Genomic DNA, 19,327 nt, shown 5'->3' with positions numbered 1-19,327 from the left:
AGTGGATGAGCTGTTTAGTGGTTTCTGGGGTTAGGAACATGCGGATGTTGCAGAGGTGGAGTCTGCACGAGTTTGTTAAAGATTGGACTTGGGGCTGGAAGGATAGGTTGGAGTCCAGAATGACACCAAGTACTCTGGCCTGCGGGGTGGGTTTGATGGTGGCGTTGTTGGACATGATGGAGAAGTCAATGGGGGGTGGTGTCCGGGCTGTGGGGAAGACAAGAAACTCGGTTTTGGAGAGGTTCAGTTTAAGGAAGTGGAGCGATAAGTCTGATGTTTTTCAACAGAAAAGCTGTTCTACAGCTACAGCGATCTGACAAACCATTTAATACTGGCAGGGGTTTTTAAAATGATCAGCTTTTATTTATTTATATAAAACCTTTATCCCAAAAGTAAAAACAAAATGTTGCTGAAACTGATTATAGTAGTATCTGGAGTCCAGCTTCAATTTGTAAGTGTAAATCTGCTAGTACTTCCAACACTCCCCTCAGACCAAAAATGGTGCTGCCCAAATCTGTTCTCTGTGCTCCTTCATCCAGAGTGTTGACTCACTACAGGATGTGTGTTACTGGCCAGGTCACCAGGGGAAAATAGAGAGAGCCTAAAAAAATTAATACAGCCACCACATCTAATGATATATTACAAGTTTGGTCTTGGGTTTAATACCACTTTAAATATGAAGACAATGTTTTTTAGTTTGACACATTCATCTCAATGGTCACAGTCATACTCTGAGCCATATGATTGTTCACACCCCAGTGTTAGTCCAGATTTTGGGATTCCAGAGGGAAGGTCTCCCATACCACAGCTATAAAATCACTCAGTTGTTTTTCTATGGAGATCTAAACCAGGCGTTTCATTCCTTGTAGTGGATAGAACTTCTCTCTCTCTCTCTCTCTCTCTCTCTCTCTCTCTCTCTCTCTCTCTCTCTCTCTCTCCTCTCTCTCTCCTCTCCCTCTCCTCTCCCTCTCCCCCCCCCCCCTCTCTTCCTCTCTCTATCCCCTCTCTCTCCTCTCTGTCTCTCACTCATGCCAGTGCAGTAGAGAAGACAACAATGCATGGAAAAGATGTCAAAATGCAACATTTTTTATCTTTGGAGTTGTTTAGATAGGGAAAAAAATATACACACCAATACATTTTTAAAACATTGATAAGAATGTGTTCATTATTTTAAACATTATCTTAGGTAGTTAACACACATTCCCGAAGATGAAATAGTACATGTACGTGAGAAGAAATTGTACTACTATTAATGATTAAAATAGCCAGTCAGAAGTGTTGATAATTAGGTTGGTGAAAAAGTGATATAATAAAAATTAGAGGTGTAATATCTTGAAAAAGGTCAAACGGTTAGATAAAAGATCGTTATTTATAGATAAGGATAGAAATAAGGATGTTAAGCATCAGTGAATCCAGCATACTCAGGTAAAAAATATTCTTGATAAACACTGGAAAGTTTTTTTTTTTTTAAATCCCATTTTGGGAAAACACTTATCTGAACATCAGCATGTATTTTATAGAAAAGCACTTAATCTTAGAGATAATATAGCTAGTTTCCAAATATATACTGTACCTGTTGCCTAGCTTTTTAAGATACACCGGTTGCCTTGCTTTTTAGACCTGTTCTTCGGGTTGTTCTGGGCAATGATTCAGAAAATTGCATTGGCTAGCCTTCATCAGCACTAGTTTCTTAGATATGGTTGAATTTGTATATTTTTTTGTCCGTTTTTGAAAAGATTATGCTGATCAACTTGTCCTTTTGTTACCTAGTTTCTGCTTTAGCGACAAAGAGTGGTATGTGAAATTTTATGTTGCATCTCAAAAACTAGAGCTGATAGGGAAAAAGTGTACCATTTTTGGAAACTGTGGGTCAAATATACCCAGGAAAAGGCCTAACTTTTGAAGGACCAAAATGTGTGTTAGGAGGTGTAAATTTTGCATGCTCAAATGCACTGTAACAAATAGCAATAGTATGTAAATTAGTTTGTTTTGGCTGATTAATTTAACCTTTTCAGTGTACTATTAGCATTTAGAATGTGTTTTATATATCTATCTGAACTCTGGCATGAACTCTTCTTTTTTTAAGCTTTTTTTTTTAATTTGTACTTTAATCAAATGTGTTGCACAAAAGGATCTCTTTTTTTTTTCTTTTACTTTGATCAGATGCTCCGATATGCTGGAACTTACTGCTCCTCTTGAAAATAGTTGATCGGAGACAATTCCAGGATTGCTGTGATTGTGGGTGATCTGGAGAGATACACTGAAGAGAAAACACTATTGCTTGCTTTAGTATGCAGGCTCGGAGGGGCTCCTCCATTAGCACATACTGACCTTACCTTTTGCTTGTTCACATCATTCCATTGAATGTAATCCCTGTAGGGAGAGGAAGAGAAGGTGTGTGGCACAGCTTATTTGTGTGTTATGTCTTTGATCTTGAGCTTGGAAGTGAGCTACAAAGCTGCTGCCGAAACTACTATTTGTGTCAGAGAAAGTGCGGTCCATTACTCCTGTGCCTGTGAAAATAATACAAAAGCAAGAAAAAAATCTATTCCATAAATTAATAATAATCAGTAATGGTATTTATAGGACCAGTTGCTATCTTTACCAATAATATTAATACCAAGTAGTATGTGTATTTTCAAGACAGCAGTATGACCTATACTATTTATAATAAATGTATAAAAATGTAACATCACATGTAAACTTCAGCATGTCTATGTGTTGCTACATCCAACATCCAATAGTTGTGTGAAAAGAATCACTTCTACATGACATTCATTTAGGTTAGGGGTTCCCAAGCTGCAGCCTAGATGTGGCCCATTGCTTGCATGTATCCATCCCTGGGGAATCCTCCCACACGTAACAACAAGGGAGCACAATGCTGTCCACTGATATCAACAATGGGGTACAATTTCTGCCACTCACTCCGTTAATAGAACACTATTCCACCAACTGAAACCAGTGAGGGGGTATTATTTCTCCCACTAACACCAACAGTGGGGACAATTACTCCCCAACCTATCCACACGTACTAATTTTTACCCTCATTGACCACCAAAAATACATTTAGGACAAAGACACCCTAAGAGATCATCATATAACGGAGCCATGCGGCATTCAACCACTCAAAGATCAGGACAGTCTAAAAATAAATCATCAGGATCATCATTATAGTACAAAAACACATTTTATACCTTCCTATCACGTTCCCTTGCAACTAAGTTCCAGACTCCCCTGAGAGTGGGACAGCGGGAGTCAGGCCCAAAGTTGCACAGGTCACCTGTAGGAGTGCTGGTTGGTGGTCCACTCAGACGCACGGCTGGTGCACAGAGATGCCTGTGTGTGGTATGCAAGCCTTCTGGGATTTGGATGTTTGTTGGTTAGTCAGTTCGAGCCAAGGTCAGGTACCGGGAGGGGCACAGAACAGACATGGTCAGGTGGGATAGCCGAGGTCATACATGGAGGAGCGAGAGAGAGAGTATCCTTTAGCCAAACCGAGGTCAGATCAGGGGTTCAGTAGAGCAGACAGGTCCAAGTACAAGCCGGGTCGGAAACAGGAAGTCACAGGTCACAGGAAACAGGAACAAACCACGGGAAGCTAGAGATCATCCAGCAACCAGAGGAAGTGATGAGTCTCCTTATAAAGACTGTCTGGCACCAGACTGAGGCTGATGTGTCCTTCTGCGGCCATGTAGAGTATTGGCAGAAACACCAGATCTTCCAGAACTCCTGCCATGGACAGGACCCTGACACTTCCTCATATATAAAGACCTTGTCTTGGCCTTAAAAAACTACCATGTCCTGATACTCTTGAGTGTCTGGGCATGGTAGTTTTTAGGGCTAAGATTTTATGTACTAAATTGTTGTTTCTGGTTTTATTTTTAAACTGTCTTGATCTTTGGATTTTGGCTGGCTTAATGCCGCTTTGGTCCATTATATGGTGATCTTTTTCCTTAGGGTGTCTTTACCTAAAATTATTCAATGCAGTTACATTGGTCACCTGGACCATGCATAATTAAAGCGAGATCAGCACAGCCACTTGTTATTTTTTTATATATTGCTCCATCGAACACCATGATGGGGGATTGATTACACACTGTCTAGGGCATTTTTTGTTCCCAATGACCACAGTCTTAGAGCCCTCATACAGTGATAGAGAACTTCTTCTCTTCTATTTCGTAGATGTGAGCCCCCTTTTTGCTCTGTTGTAGTCTCATAAATAAATTTGTGGTATAATGTCTCTATATTTACTACAGTCAGGGCAGCTGATAAAGGGGTACCATCAGGCCTCCTGTAGGGGGCCCGGGCCCTTTCACCCAGCAAGGGGGCCGGGCCGGCAGTTTCAGACTTCATGCAGGATGTCACTATGTATAGGCAGTCAGTGTATATAATATACTATTCCCTGCCAGAGTGCCAGGCAATCATTCTCCCTGCTGGGCTGATGAGGGCCCCATCTGTTCACCTCTGGAGACTGGAGCCGAGAGTCCATAGATTACGGCTGTCAGGGACTTTTTTTTCTTTTCAGGTGGACTTATACACTACCCTCTGATGAGATACAGTAAGCCCCCACTGCTGGTCTGGCAGAATGATTGGGCTTGGCTTGAACACTGCCTGACTCCTCCAGCAAGTAAGTGCTGAGGGAATCATGCAGAAGAAGAGCACTGACAGGCTGGGGGTAGCTGGCTGGAACTATAAGTGATCAGGGTGCAGGTGCACTCAGCATCCAGCCCAGCAGTGGAGACACAGAAGGATGGCTTGCTCTGATCCTCTGGCAGAAGTCAAAGAGCAGGTACAGTCTAATGACATGACAGCACACTGCACACACATCTCTATGTGCCTCTCTTTAATTATATAGCAGGGAGCAGCCAAATGTGATCATTATTATCATCATGATGACCGTTACACTCACACAGTACAGTGCTTTGAGCCCCAGTACCTGTACTGTGTGATTATCATGATGATAATTATGGCGATCATTGAAGGAAGGACATTGAAATGTAAGCTGGCCATAGATGGCTCAAATCTCGGCCAGTTCAGCGGGGACCAGCCGAAATTTGAACCATGTACGGGCAGGCTGATTGTACCCAAGTCAATTGTTGAATGGCTTGTGTACAACCAGCCTGTCGGATTTTACACGTGATTACTGCTAGCAGCTAGTATAGCCACTAGCAGTAATCCATGTGTTCTCTAGGAAGGGACCGTTCCCCCCGCCGGGAGAACACAATAGCTCCACGGGATGGATTCCATCATCATACTGACTGTGTTGATGGGGGAATCGAGCGATTTTCTTTCCTGCTGTGGTTGCATTGCATCATCTATGGCCTGCCTTAGAACCCCTTTCACACAGGATGGACTCCATTTTACTCAGCAGGGGATCTGTCTGCTGATTCCCCACTAATCATAGCAGAGTGGGCAGATGACAGGTCTGTGTCTGCTCAATTTATGCAGAGTTGCCACTTCAACTCCAGAATATTTTGCTACCTTCATGACCAGACCATTTTTTGCTATTTAGCACTGCACTATTTTAGCTGGTGATTACGCGGTCATGCAACACTGTACACAAACACAATATATATAATTTTTTTCACACAAATAGAGCTTTCTTTTGGTGGTATTCTATCACCGCTGGGTTTCTTATTTTTTTCAATACAAATGGAAAAAGACCAAAAATTAAAAAAACCCCAATATTTTTTACTTTCTGCTATAAAACATATCCAATAAAAAAATCACATTTCTTCAGAAATTTTGTCCAAAATGTATTGTGCTACTTGTCTGGTAAAAACAAAATCCCAATAAGTGTATGTTGATTGGTTTGTGTGAAAGTTATATCGTCTGAAAACTATGGTATATATACTGGAATTGTTATCTATTTATTTTTATACTAGTAATGGCGGCAATCAGCGGCTTATACTGGGACTGTGATAGTACAGCGGGCAATCTGACACTAAGTGACACTTTGTGGGAACTGACTAACTGCCATTGACATCATAAGTGACATTAATACAGTTATCAGTGATAATACTATACACAGACACTGTACTAATGACACTGGGTAGGAAGGAGTTAACATCTGGGGCGATCAAGGGGTTGAATGCCTAGGAAGTGTTAATGTGTGTAATATGTATTGATTTTACTAATGGATCTTGTTGTTTTTTTCCCTGCTTAGCAGGGGATGAAAAAAACAAGAAGATCGCCTGTCACAATACAGAGCTCTGTGATGTTTACCATGGTAAGTTATACGGTCAGCAAGCAGATAGACACAGACAGAGCATACTCTGCTCTATGGGTGGCTGAGTATAATTGGACTCCACTGATCATTTACACCCGACTGCCCTCCAATTTGACAGAGGAGGAAGGATCCCCTTTCTGTTTTTTTAGCTGACCGGATCAGATTGGAGGTAGGCGGATATAAACGGACACAAGTCGATTTACATTTGCTACTCCATAGAGGTGAATGGAGGGTTCACCTCAAAAACTGACAGGCAGACTCAATCAGACTGATCATGTGAAAGGGGCCTTAGGACTCATTTATACTTGTGTTTGGGGGTATGGTAAAAATGTGCAGCTTAGCTACATATGTTTACCACCCCCAAATGCTCCCCCATATACTGCAATGCAGTGGAGGGGGAATAGTACCATATATACCATGGCCCTGATGATTTTTGTGCAGCTAAAATTATCACTGCTGTTCTGTTCACCCACAGCCTGCTCCTGTTTTCCCGGGCTGTCCTGCTGTAAGAGGTTGAGTTGGCAGCAAACAGAGTAGAGGGAGGAACATCCGTTTCTCCCTGCCCTCTGTCATGAATGAAGCCAGGAGCTAGAAGGATTATGTCACTTCTGGTTTTAATTCTGTGTTTTCCCAGCTGGTACTGGCCAGGAAAGCAGTCAATCAAACTGATCGGTGTATGATCAGTTGCCTTAGAGGGCAGGAGAGAGGTCAGGGGTCTAATAGACCCCATATCTCTCCATAAAGAGGGATGCTGTTCATCTTGTGTTCTGTTTTGGGGGGGGGAGGGGTCCCGGGTGTCTGGGGCCCGTTGGTGAGGTGGCAGCAGATGGGAACCTTGCTTTTAAGTCTGATTGGAGAATCCTATATATGTCCATTTTTCTATGCTGTGAGTATATATATACTTCTGGAATTATATAAATATATTTTATAGACATATATGTTGGTTCTAAATAAATGTGTCTCTAATCTCACAAATCATATCACTGTGCAGAGTTTTGTTATCCCTGAAAAAGGAGTGAAATCACTCTGAAATGCGTTGGATCTTTGCACAACTATCCTTGTAACTAATCAGGATTACTGCAAAATCATCTCTGTAAGTTGATGATATTCTCTGATGGTGATGTTATGTGATACTATAATTGTCTGTATATGTTGTGTGTTATGTCATAACTTTTATATGTGTAGAAACTTTGACAAAATAAAGATTTCACAACTTTATTGAATATATTTATGCCTTCAAAGTCCCATTCAGTATAGGGGGTTCTCCTCATATTTTTATCACCTGTGATAGCAGTAAAGTTAAACAAAAGAAAAACATAAAAAAGCAACAATTCTAGCACCAGACCTCCTGCTTAGCTGTAAACTGGTAACCTGTAAAGGCTTTTAAAGCGTCACCTATGGGCAATTTTAGGTATAGTATTTTATCGCCATTTACCAGATGTGCACAATTTTTAATCTTGACAAGTTCGGTAGCTACTTATTCAACACAACATCATATGCTGTACTATTGCTGGGAAGAATGCAAATGCTAAAATATATAATATTTGAAACCAATACATTGGCAAAAAATAAAAAATTCTGCTACTCAAGGGAATTTTAGAGAGAAAAGGCCTGGGGGCTTAGGTGTTAAAGAAGCACTTTGCCTTTCCCCTCTTCCTCCCTGTGGAAATTTTTGTGTACCCCCCCCCCCCCTTTGCTGGCTTATCCAGAATTAACATACAGTACATGCCCACTAATTCCAGCATTGTTCTGACTGGCTACTCCACTGCCACTGGCCAGGTCTTGCGTTGCCACCTTCTTTTCTCTTTTTTGCAGTCAGCACCTGATGATATACCGCTGTGTGTCCCTGCTCCCTCAGTCTTCTAAGATATGTGATGGAGTTACATCTCAGGAGACTACAGGAGCAGGGAAATGTCATATTTGTCTAGGGAAGGAAACCACAAAAAATGAAAATGACATTACAGCTAAGATGTGTCGTAGCCTCCCTGTCGGTATTCCCGAGCGTAGCTCGGGGTAAAGTTTCAGTACCACAAGTGGTAACCCCGAGCTGCACTCGGGCTTACCATGCGGCGCTGCTCCGCGATCCCTCGGTCACTTACCTTGTCCTGCGCTCCCGCGATATCCATCCTGCAGTGTCCTCGGCAATGTAATCCGGCGGATGCCGGCATCTGTCTTCTGGGTTCTGTCCTCTGCGAGCGTTGGGACGTACGGGGAACGGAACGGCGGGAAATTTGAATATGACAAAAAGTGACATTTACAAAAATCACTAAAATCACATAGTAAAAAATTACTGTATCAAACCATTTCACATACATTTTGTCCCTAGTGCTTTGTCCTGTGACCTGCCTGCATTTTTACTGTTCTTTCTACCTGGAAACTGAGAAATGTCCATGTTGTCCAAAAAGCGTCCCTTTAGGTCAAAAGCAGTTTTAGACCAGCTAGAGAACAGTGATAGTAAATTAGAACTACTTGCAGAATTGAGTGATAATGAGTCGTGGGGAAATTCGTCATCAGACACTGAAAACGATTTTGTGACTTTGCTCAGTGATGTGCAAACTTGGCGCTATATTTCAAATTTCAGTGATTTTGGTTTGATTATATTATTGAATTAAATTTATTATTATATTATTATTTTTTAAGATTGTTTATTAAATTATAATTTATGATTTCGTGTTTCAAGTTTTATCCTACCCAGGATGTTTACTAGACTCTTGTTCGGACAGATTTCAGTGAGTTATTCCTAAGAATTACAGGCCTACAATATAAAACGCCAAATTTCCATGCAAAATAATGGTACCGCTTTCAGCACCAAAAATCTGAAATAATCATACCGCCAGGGAGGTTAAAGTGATTGTAAAGCTTTGGGGGTTTTTTTTAATTAAAACAACAAACATATTATACTTACATGTTTTGTGTAATGGTTTTCCACAAAGCATCCCTGACAGGTGGGCGAGCTTGGGAGCACTGTCAAGTAGGCTGTATGGGGCCCCATGATTTCTAACAGCGGCCCTGACTACAGTAAATCTCAAGGCAAGTAACACACTTATTGTAGTTGGTGATTCAAAAAGCACCAGCATCTATCACCTGAATGCCGGACAGTAGCTAGCATCTTTCACCTGTCTCCTGGTATACAGGTTTCAACACTCTCGTAGAAAAAACTGCTGGCGTCACCCCCAATTGAAGCAATTTATCATCAAAGGCTTTCTTATGACTGGTATGCAGAGGTGCACAAATACTGGATGTTGGAGACAACAGCACATAGCCTCTTGATGTTTTTTATATCTTGTTATGAATAGCATTGATTGTAGCTTCAAAATACACAGAACACTTGGTATAAAAGCAATGTTGTTATAGTGTCATCCTCATCCAAACATGAAAGAAGTTAATAGATCAAGCTGATCACAGTCCATTTGATACATAACAGAATTCTCAGAGACGTTATAGCTCAGAAATAACTTAGGCTTAGGCAGCGTTTAAAGTGAACCAAGTAGAGCCCTTGTCTGAACTGGGAGGACTTCTGAAGTCTGACAGTCTCTGCCCTGTCAGCAGCAAGACCTGTGTTATTAACACATAGGGGGAGACCTACTAAAACTGGTGCACTCTAGACATTAGTGATGGGTCGAATACCCTCCTGTTCGGTTCGCGCACATCTGAACCCGTAGAATGTTCCACCGCGAACTTCGAACATGAACCGAACAACTGAGCAATATCTTACCTCATCTGAGTATGCGGTAAGACACCGCTCAGTTACTAAAATACTGCATGAGTTATATTGTTGAGTCCTGCGGTATTTTAGTAGTGTTCCCCGCTGACAGCTGAATGTAAAAAGAATTGTAGGCATTGCCCGACAATTAAAAATTTAAAAAAAAAATTACACGGTGTCCCCCCTCCCGTCCATACCAAGCCCTTCAGGGAACCCCCATGCCAAAATGAAAAAAAAACGGAGTTGGGGTCTCCCCTAAAATCCATACCAGGCCCTTATCCAAGCATGCAGCCCAGCAGGTCAGGAAAGGGGGGGGACGAGCAAGTGCCCCCCCTTACTGAACCATACCAGTCCACATGCCCTCAACATGAGGGGGTGCTTTGGGGTGGGGGCCCGGGTGGGGGCCCCCCAAAAGCACCTTGTCACCTTGCTATAAGCAAATTGTGTAAAAAAAAAAAAAAATACTGATCACTTCCCCTAAGTAGTACAATGTTACTATGGTAACATTTTACTATATACTACTTTGATCATAGTACAATATGAAAAAAAATCTTAAAAAAAGATAAAAAAATGTAATAAAAGATTAAAAATAATAAAAAAATTAAAACAAAATTAAAATAAATTATCATTTTTTTTTTCATACTGTCACCAGTTAGTGTCCCTGATCACCGCCATGCCAGTTATATGATGACGCTGTACTGCACTGGTGACAGTATGTAAAAAAAAAATAGTGAAAATAATTTTTTAATTTCTTCATTTTCCAAAAAAAAAATTACAACTTCAAAAAACTCACCATGCCTGTTATGAAATACGTCAAACTGTCTACTTTGCAAAAAGGGGTTGTTTTGGGCATACCTGTACTGTTCTGACATTCTTGGACCTCAAGAAATTAGATTGGCCGTATGTACTTCAGGATTGATCAATTTTCAGATATACACCATAGTTTGTGAACTCTATAACTTTTCTGCAGACTAAATAACAAATACTAATTTGGGTTATTTTCACCAAAGAAATGTAGCAGAATACATCTTGGCCTAAATTTATGAAGAACAATTATTTATTTGCAAACTTTTATAACAGAAACAAAGAAAAACTTGGGTTCAAAATTTTTGGTCTTTTTTTGTTAATTTAGCAAAAAATAAAAACCCCAGCAGTGATTAAATACCACCAAAAGAAAGCTCTAGTTCTGTGAAGAAAATAATAAAATTTTAGTTTGTGTACTGTGTTGTATGACCGCGCAATTGTCATTCAAAGTGTGAGAGTGCTGAAACCTGAAAATTGGCCTGGGCAGGAAGGGGGTAAAAGTGCTCTGTATGGAAGTGGTTAAATAGGCTGTCCTACCCACATAAACATGGGGAAAGAAGTCTCTGACCTTTTTTCTAAATTACTATAAATCTAACTGTCTGGTGCTGTGGCTCATACAAAAACATATCATGGTTGCTGATGCATGGGGGTGCTATGAAGAATTCATGGCACCCCCACACATTTGTGCAAATCCCCACCCAAAGATATGTGAACTTTGATTAAGGGATATCTAAACGCAATCAACAGTGCGCTTCCACTGTATAAACTTACTTATATGAGTCGCAACTGTCCGGTTAAATTTGATAGAATATGGGCTGGGTGGGTGGAGGCCCAGGGCCTTGCGGTCTAATAGTTGGGGTTTTTTTACCTTGTGGGAAAGTCCAGTTGTATTGTTTATTTGCTTGGGTTTATGATCTGACTCAGGATGGCCGATTGACTCTGTGGGATCTTTTGTTTTGGAATCTACTGTGTATTGTATATTTACTGACTACGTAAGCTTGCTTGTCCTCATGTACCCTGCTTTGTTATACTTCTGTACAATTTCAATAAACTCAACTGTTAAAAAAAGGGGAAATCTAAACAACTCAGAACTCCGGTATTTCATATTGTTATCAACCAATGCTTCCCCCACTATAGAGACACTCTGTTGAGGTAGGGATGTTGTTCCTTGGGGACAAACTAAGCAGTCATCTGGATTAAAGCAGGGAAATCATATATATTTGGTTTGGGTGAACCACATAGAGCAGGGGTGAGAAAACATATTACACCAATAAAAAGGTGAGAAGAGAGAGTTACCACAACTTTTCTTCCTAACCAGTTTCCAATTTTCTGTGCTGTGTACATGGTGAAAGGATTATTAATTTATATACCGAAAAGGAAATGATTGCTCTTCATCTTCAGTGATATTCTAACATGTTAAAAAAACCATCTTCAGTACTTCTAATGATCAAAAGCGGTCACTTTCATTCACAAGGGTGACTCCACGCTACTCATTTTGGATAACAACGTGTTCATATTCTCATTTAGAATATCATTAAAACTTAACGCCAGACACATTTTTTTAGTGCTGGGTAGATTGTGAAATAGTTAGCATTTCAATCAGGTTTGTATTTTTATTTAAATATAAATATTATATAGCATTCTTAGTCATTAATACAGTTAACTACACTTAATGATTTTGGCTAGTTTGCTCAATGCTTTATTAATATTATTAAACCTAATTACACTCTTTTAGTAAAAACGATGAAAACATACCAGCATGGCTCTGCATGTTTCACACTGTCACACATCATACATCTGTCACTGTCATACATGTCATTCTGTTGTAACTGTTACACTGTCATATATCGTACATTGCAATTTATCATTGCCAGACAAAATATCTACAACCTACTGTAAGGTCTCAGTAGTGAGAAGAAAAGTACATTATTGTGGTGTTTATGGCCTGTGTATCCAACAACTGTAATTTATTTAAGTATGTGTCAATCCAAAAGCTTAGATTGAGTGGAGTGGAAAATGATTAGATCTCTTGTTGGTCCTGCTATCCATGGCTATGTAAAATAGATTTTGCTTTGGTGAATGGTGAATATATGATAAACCCTGAACTTGGATATATTTCCCAGGTCAGATTATTGACTGCATGTTACTGGAGTTAATGGATTGGTGACCCATTACCGTTTTACTTCTTCGTGGTGCCTTTTCCAGATGTCAGTCAGTTAATGGACTTACAGAAAATTATGTATTACAATTATAACTTGGTTGGTGCATGACTTTATGGGTAACTTTTTAAAGGCCAGATAAGGGCATATAAGGCAGTGTGACAACTTAACACTTCAGCAATATGCTACATTCTTAAGGGCAATAAACTCTTTGTCAATTTACATGCTGACCTCTGCTCAGCAAGAATGGGCATGGGACCTGGGCTAGAATGAACCTCTCTATGATTGGATCACTTGCTGGAAAGAATTCCCAAATCAGCCTAATTTGATGCAAAGGGGTGTGTTCAGCATACTGATTCATCCATCCATAATTATCTCTTTGAAATGCCAAGGTTTTGTAAAAAGCTTACTTTAAAGTATAGCTATAGGGTAAAGGAAAAAGTACTTTCACTTTTACCCCAGGGTTTGTTTATTGGTCACAGTTCTGAAATACAAGAAAAGTGCATAAGTGCAGCACCTTTAGACTCCTACCCTGACTGCCGGCTGCGGGAAAATGCAAAATGCGGCAACCATGGTACTGCATTTTTGCCGTGTTTCTTTTTTTTTCCGCGGTCGCCGGTCAAAACGTTCCTATCCTGAACGTAATTCTTCCGCATACAGGAGAGGGAGGTTTAACCTCACCTAAATGCGGCAGCTCCTAACCTCTGCTAAAGCCTATGTGTACATGGACACAGGCTTTTATGGAGTTCAGTTTAGGAACTTTGGCAAAAAAATGTCAAAAGCTCCTAAACTCAAGTTTAGGAGCTGCTCGTGTACATGAGCCCTTCTGTATCAGAGAGCACTGAAGGAAGATGGAATGTGCACTTTTACTTTCAGACTTAAAACATATGCATTGATGACCTCCTTTAGATCATGCCTTTTGGCTCTCTTTTTTGAAAAATTCCAGCAGTTTGTGATACTGCCACAAAAATGCAGTAAAGGTTGCTAAATCCTTGTGGCACAAATAAACCGTAGATATTCCAGTTTTACAATCAACGTTAAGTCATCAGAAAAATATGCATGTTCAAATTTGATCTACAAAATAAAGCAAGTAAAAAACTTCATGTTGAGACCAGGGGTCACCTGTTACACAATGAGAAATCACAATCACAGCAAGAATAATGTACACCTCTTTTCAAACAACAGCAGAGGTCAATGGGTGTAATAATGCAGGCAGACAGGTGATCTCAGATGTATGTGCACACAGTATTTGGCTGTCTGCTTTTTCCTTTTCTAGAAAAGTCAGTTCTCAGTCAAGGACAATGCTCTTATCAGCTGAATAGATATCAGCAATAATAGATTATTAGTGCAGGGGAATAAAGAAGATGGATATAGTCACTGTACGTTAAAGCAGGAAAGATTCAATAAAATTGATGGAATTAACATTTGTGACCTAAATGTTCTTTCCAAAATGGATCTCAGAACACAGTTGGTGTTTAAAGAAAACACTGTACTAGACACCATGGGTGAATATGCCATAAATGAATCTTTCTACAAATGATAGGGTCAGATACTTTTGGACAAAGCGGTTTTTCCATTAACATAAGTAATGCTTTTTTATAATATCTGAAGGTGATCTGCTTTACTGAAAGGGAACATTTAATGGTTTTGAAGTCAGTTTTAGCCTTAATGTGTTCTACGTATATGTTTTAAGCAATTTTTCAAATCTATTTTTTTTCAAATATAGTATAAAGTATATGTGAAGCATGAATAGATAGGTGCAGGCAGCAGAAGCTTCAACCACCTTTAACTGCAATAATATAATCGAAAGAGCTGCACCACTAGTTGGCAGTTTCAGATGCCCCCCCCCCCCCCTTTTTATCAGGCACTGAATGCTCATTTTACACTTGGAAACTTAGGGGGAAGTCATACAGTGTGTCATAGACACCCTTTAGAATTCTGTCAGGGCACAGCACCAGAAGTGTTGGGGCATTCACCAGATTCATGTACCTGTCAGAGAAAGCTACATAAATCTGTTGGTGCCTGCACAGAGGTTCTCAGTGCACTGCCTCCTTCCCTGGCCACTGCATCTGTCAATGAGAGGCCCATGGCTGCAGATTTTTGTAATGGGGTGGGCTGAGCTTTATGGGGAACTAACAGACTAATTCCCCATCAGGTCTATTGATTGGCAGAGCACTGTAGTTAGCAGATCCATAGCTGCTATTCAATCCAGAAGCAGCTTTCAAACCCACCAATTGCCATGCATTGTCAATTAAATGTAAAGCAGACTTGATAGGGAAAAGGTCTCTCAGTTCCCACTAAAGTGACAAAGTGGGTATTGCCATATTTAGCTAATGACATCACCACTATCCCCAGCACCTTTGTTTTGCATGAAGCTTTTGGCCAGGATATCTCTTGGATGACAGCTGAATGGGGCTGAAAATAAAGCACTGTTACACTCATGAAAGCTTCTCAACACAGAAATAGCCCCCACTCTCAGTACTGATTTATCTCTGTACCCCAGCTCAGAACCGGTCTTAATCACTTCAAATTTTCCAATCTGTGAACTGGGGGTAATTATTTCAAAATCTGTAGCTACCATAGTGACAAGTTGTTACAGTGGCGGTAGTAAGAACTGCCTGAATTTGTCATCTGTGTTGGTAATGTTACCAACACTGGCCCAAATTCTTGCCTGACTTAGGTGCAGACAGATTTTAAGTGAATTACTGCCACTAAATCACCATTATGGCTTTACTGAATTCCCCAGTATATGTCTACTGAAGTATGTTATTAAAGAGTAAGTCTTTGGCATTTTGAGGAGTAGAGTAAGGACTGGCCAGAGAGAGATTACTTTGACGCACTTGGCCAGCTTGACCATATTTTGTAACATACTGTATTTGAACCAAGAATCCCTTTTTTATTCACACATTTTAGAGTACACATTGGGAGTATAGAGTGGTCACACCCTCCTTCACACTCCATATATAATATCCACTATATTGCCAAAAGTATTGGGACTTCTGCCTTTACATGCACATGAACTTTAATGGCCTACCAGTCTTAGTCCGTAGGATTAAATATTGAGTTGGCCCATGCTTTGCAGCTATAACAGCTTTAACTCTTCTGGGAAAGCTGTCCACAAGGTTTAGTAGTGTGTCTATGGGAATGTTTGACCATTCTTCCAGAAGTGCATTCGTGAGGTCAGGCACTGATGTCGGACGAGAAATCCTGGCTTGTAGTCTCCGCTCTAATTCATCCCATAGGATGTAGCTTTGTGCACTGGTGCGCAGGCATGTTGGAACAGGAAGGTGCCATCCCCAAACTCTTCCCACAAACTTGGCAGCATGAAATTGTCCAAAATGTCTTGGTATGCTGACGCCTTAAGAGTTCCCTTCTCTTGGACTAAGTGGCCAAGCCCAACCCCTGAAAAACAACCCACACCATAACCCCCCATCCACCAAACTGTACACCTGGCCCAATGCAGTCAGGCAAGTACCATTCTCCTGGCAACCGCCAAACCCAGACATGTCCATAGGATTACCAGACAGAGAAGCGTGATTCATCACTCCAGAGAACACGTCTCCACTGCTCTAAAGTCCAGTGGCAGCGTGCTTTACACCACTGCATCTGCCGCTTTGCATTGCACTTGGTGATGTAAGGCTTGGATGCAGCTGCTCGGCCATGGAAATCCATTCTATGAAGCTCTCTGCACACAGTTGTTGTGGTAATCTGAAGGCCTCATGAAGTTTGAAGGTCTTTAGCTATTGACTCTGCAGACAGTTGGCGACTTCTGCGCACTGTGTGCTTCAGCATGTGCTGACCCCGCTCTGCCATTTTACGTGGCCTACCACTTTGTGGTTGAGTTGCTGTTGTTCCCAGTTGCTTCCACTTTGTTATAATACCACTAACAGTTGACCGTGGAAATTCATGGATGGACTTATTGCACAGGTGGCAACCTATCATGGTACCATGCTTGAATTCACTGAGCTCCTGAGAGCAACCCACTCTTTCACAAATGTTTGTAGAAGCAGTCTGCATGCCTAGGTGCTTGATTCTATACACCTGTGTCCATGGAGGGGATTGGAACACCTGAATCCAATGATTTGGAGGGGTGTCCCAATACTTTTGGCAATATAGTGTATGTGTAAGCAATCAATATGTGTAAGCCAGATCCTGATGATGTCAAATTGGTTGAAACACAGGTAGGGTGCAGTTTTGAGCTTGCTGACCAGACATGCTGCTCTCTAGCCAGACAGCTGTGGCTTGGCTTGTAAGTGTTTTTAGCTATTTTATTTGGTGTTGTATGCAAATACTTTTTGAAAAAAGGTTTTTAGCAATTCACTATGAGATTCCTGTTTTTATCCTGTTTGGTTATCACGTTACTGAGTGGCACATAACCAGAAAGACAAAGGCTCTAGTAAAGGACTGCTGTACCAGAGCTTTTGTGAGCCAGGCTGCAGTGTGATTGAAAAACAGAGGGAGAGATCCATCTATCTCTGGGCTTGCTACACACATGCTGTCTGCCTCTATCCATGAGGTAGAGGTTCTAGTAAGATGGATAATTACCTCCTAGCGTTGGGCATTCTTTCCGCGATAACTGCAAATTCAAGACTTGGATGTCATGGTGTTTATTTGTTTGGTGGATAACACTTTGCACTTTATTTATGAATATTTTGATGGACACTTTTGCTGTTTACACACAGGATGGGGGTCACTGTATATTTAGAAATCTATTTTACAGTTTTGTTGACTCATTAGCTCTTTGTTTTTAGTGTTGTTTTTTAATGCTATGAATATATGAGGGGCATTCAAGTCAATTCAGGACTTTTGAGTTTATAAAATAATAGAACAAATTTCGAGGAGTGAAAATTGCATTTATTTTTCAACATACTCCTCTGCTACATGTATACACTTATCCCAGCATTTAACTAATGCCTGGATAGCTTCGGCATAGAAAAATTTGTCAGTATTCCTGAACCATCCTAGGACAGCCTGCTTCACTTCGTTATCAGTGCTGGAATGCTGACCTCTGAGGAACTCTTAGGGGTTCAAACCAGTGAAAATCACTCGGAGCAAGGTCTGGGCTGGAAGGAAAATGTGGCAATACCTCTCAGCTGAGTTGCTCTAATGTGCATGTGGTGCGGTGAGCAGTATGAGCTTGTGCAATGTCCTGTAGAAACGGGATGCCCTTAGCGGTCAAACCAGGGTGGTTTTTCCACAGACACGTATGCACATCACTCAAAACACGACAGTAATATTCACTGTTGATAGTCACACCACAGAGTAGAATAATTATGCATTTGTCATAGAAAACACATGCCATCACGTGCTTCCACTGCTTTGATGCTCGTTTTGATTTCAGAGTGAAATGATGTGTCCAGGTCACATGTAATGATGCGATCCAGAAAATCTTGGTCTTCCCTGTCAAAATGCTCCTTCAACACAGTGCAGGCTTCAACTCTTCTGTGCTGGTTTATTATCCAGGATCAGGTGTTCCACATGCTGAATGTTCACAGGAATGACTGCTGGGAACTACCACTGCTGGGATGGTCACTGACGGATGTACTTCCATCTTTGAAACATTTGAAACATCCAAACATCCAAATGTCTTACTGCACCTGAGCATCTCATCACCTACTGTGCTTGAAGTCTTCTGTAGATATCCATGGGTTTTACACCATTATTCATAAGAAACCTCATCACCACACACTGTTCCATTCATGCACTAACACTGTTGTCTGCCATCTGGATTAACACAAATTAATATATACAATGTTGTGCATGCCCTTAGAAAAAACAATATTTCCAAAAAAACAAACAAAATTACGTTTCCAATGTCCATATATTAAAATGTACACATCTTGTGCTGCAATAATGTGCTTGAATAAAGTGTCTATGCATTTGTTTTCATGCAAATAATTTTATGTTCATTCATTCAAAAAAAAAAACACTGCGCTCTTGATAAAGTAGTCCAGTGCTCCAGAAACTCACCAGATACTGTATATACCCATATGGAAGAAAAATATATTTGAAATAAATTTTAAAAATATTCTTCCCAAATATATTGACATATATTTGAAATGCTTCAATTTTGGCCATATTCAATATATTTCAAAATACACAGTTGCAAGAAAAAGTATGTGAACCCCTTGGGATTACGTGGAGTTTTGCATGAATTGGGCATAAAATGTGCTCTGAACGTCATCTAAATCACAACAATAGAAGAACACAGTCTGCTGAACATAATACTACACAAACATTAGATGTTGCCATGGTTTAATTGCACATAACATGTAAACATTCACAGTGCAGGGAGGAAAAAGTATGTAAACCTTTGGACTTAATAACTGGTTGACCCTCCTTTGGCAGCAATAACCTCAACCAAACATTTCCTGTAGTTGCAGATCAGACCTGCACAACGATCTGGAGTAATTTTGGACCACTCCTCTTCAC

At 40.5% G+C, this 19,327-nt stretch overlaps 1 long non-coding RNA gene across 1 annotated transcript in view; it reads right to left on the bottom strand.

The window, feature by feature from the left end:
* Positions 1-1,980: 1,980 nt before the first annotated feature.
* Positions 1,981-19,327, bottom strand: part of LOC149455043 (uncharacterized) — a 63,695-nt gene continuing 46,348 nt past the window's right edge. Inside the window, exon 3 of the long non-coding RNA XR_016314120.1 lies at positions 1,981-2,513. This is a non-coding gene — a long non-coding RNA (uncharacterized LOC149455043). The remainder of the gene's footprint in view (positions 2,514-19,327) is intronic.

Source organism: Staurois parvus, unplaced genomic scaffold (genome assembly GCF_062004578.1).
Source record: "Staurois parvus isolate SC_StPar_1 unplaced genomic scaffold, SC_StPar_1.0 ptg000409l, whole genome shotgun sequence".
NCBI lineage: Eukaryota > Metazoa > Chordata > Amphibia > Anura > Ranidae > Staurois > Staurois parvus.
The sequence above is the reverse complement of the archived record's forward strand: the minus strand, read 5'-3'. Positions and strand labels throughout refer to the sequence as shown.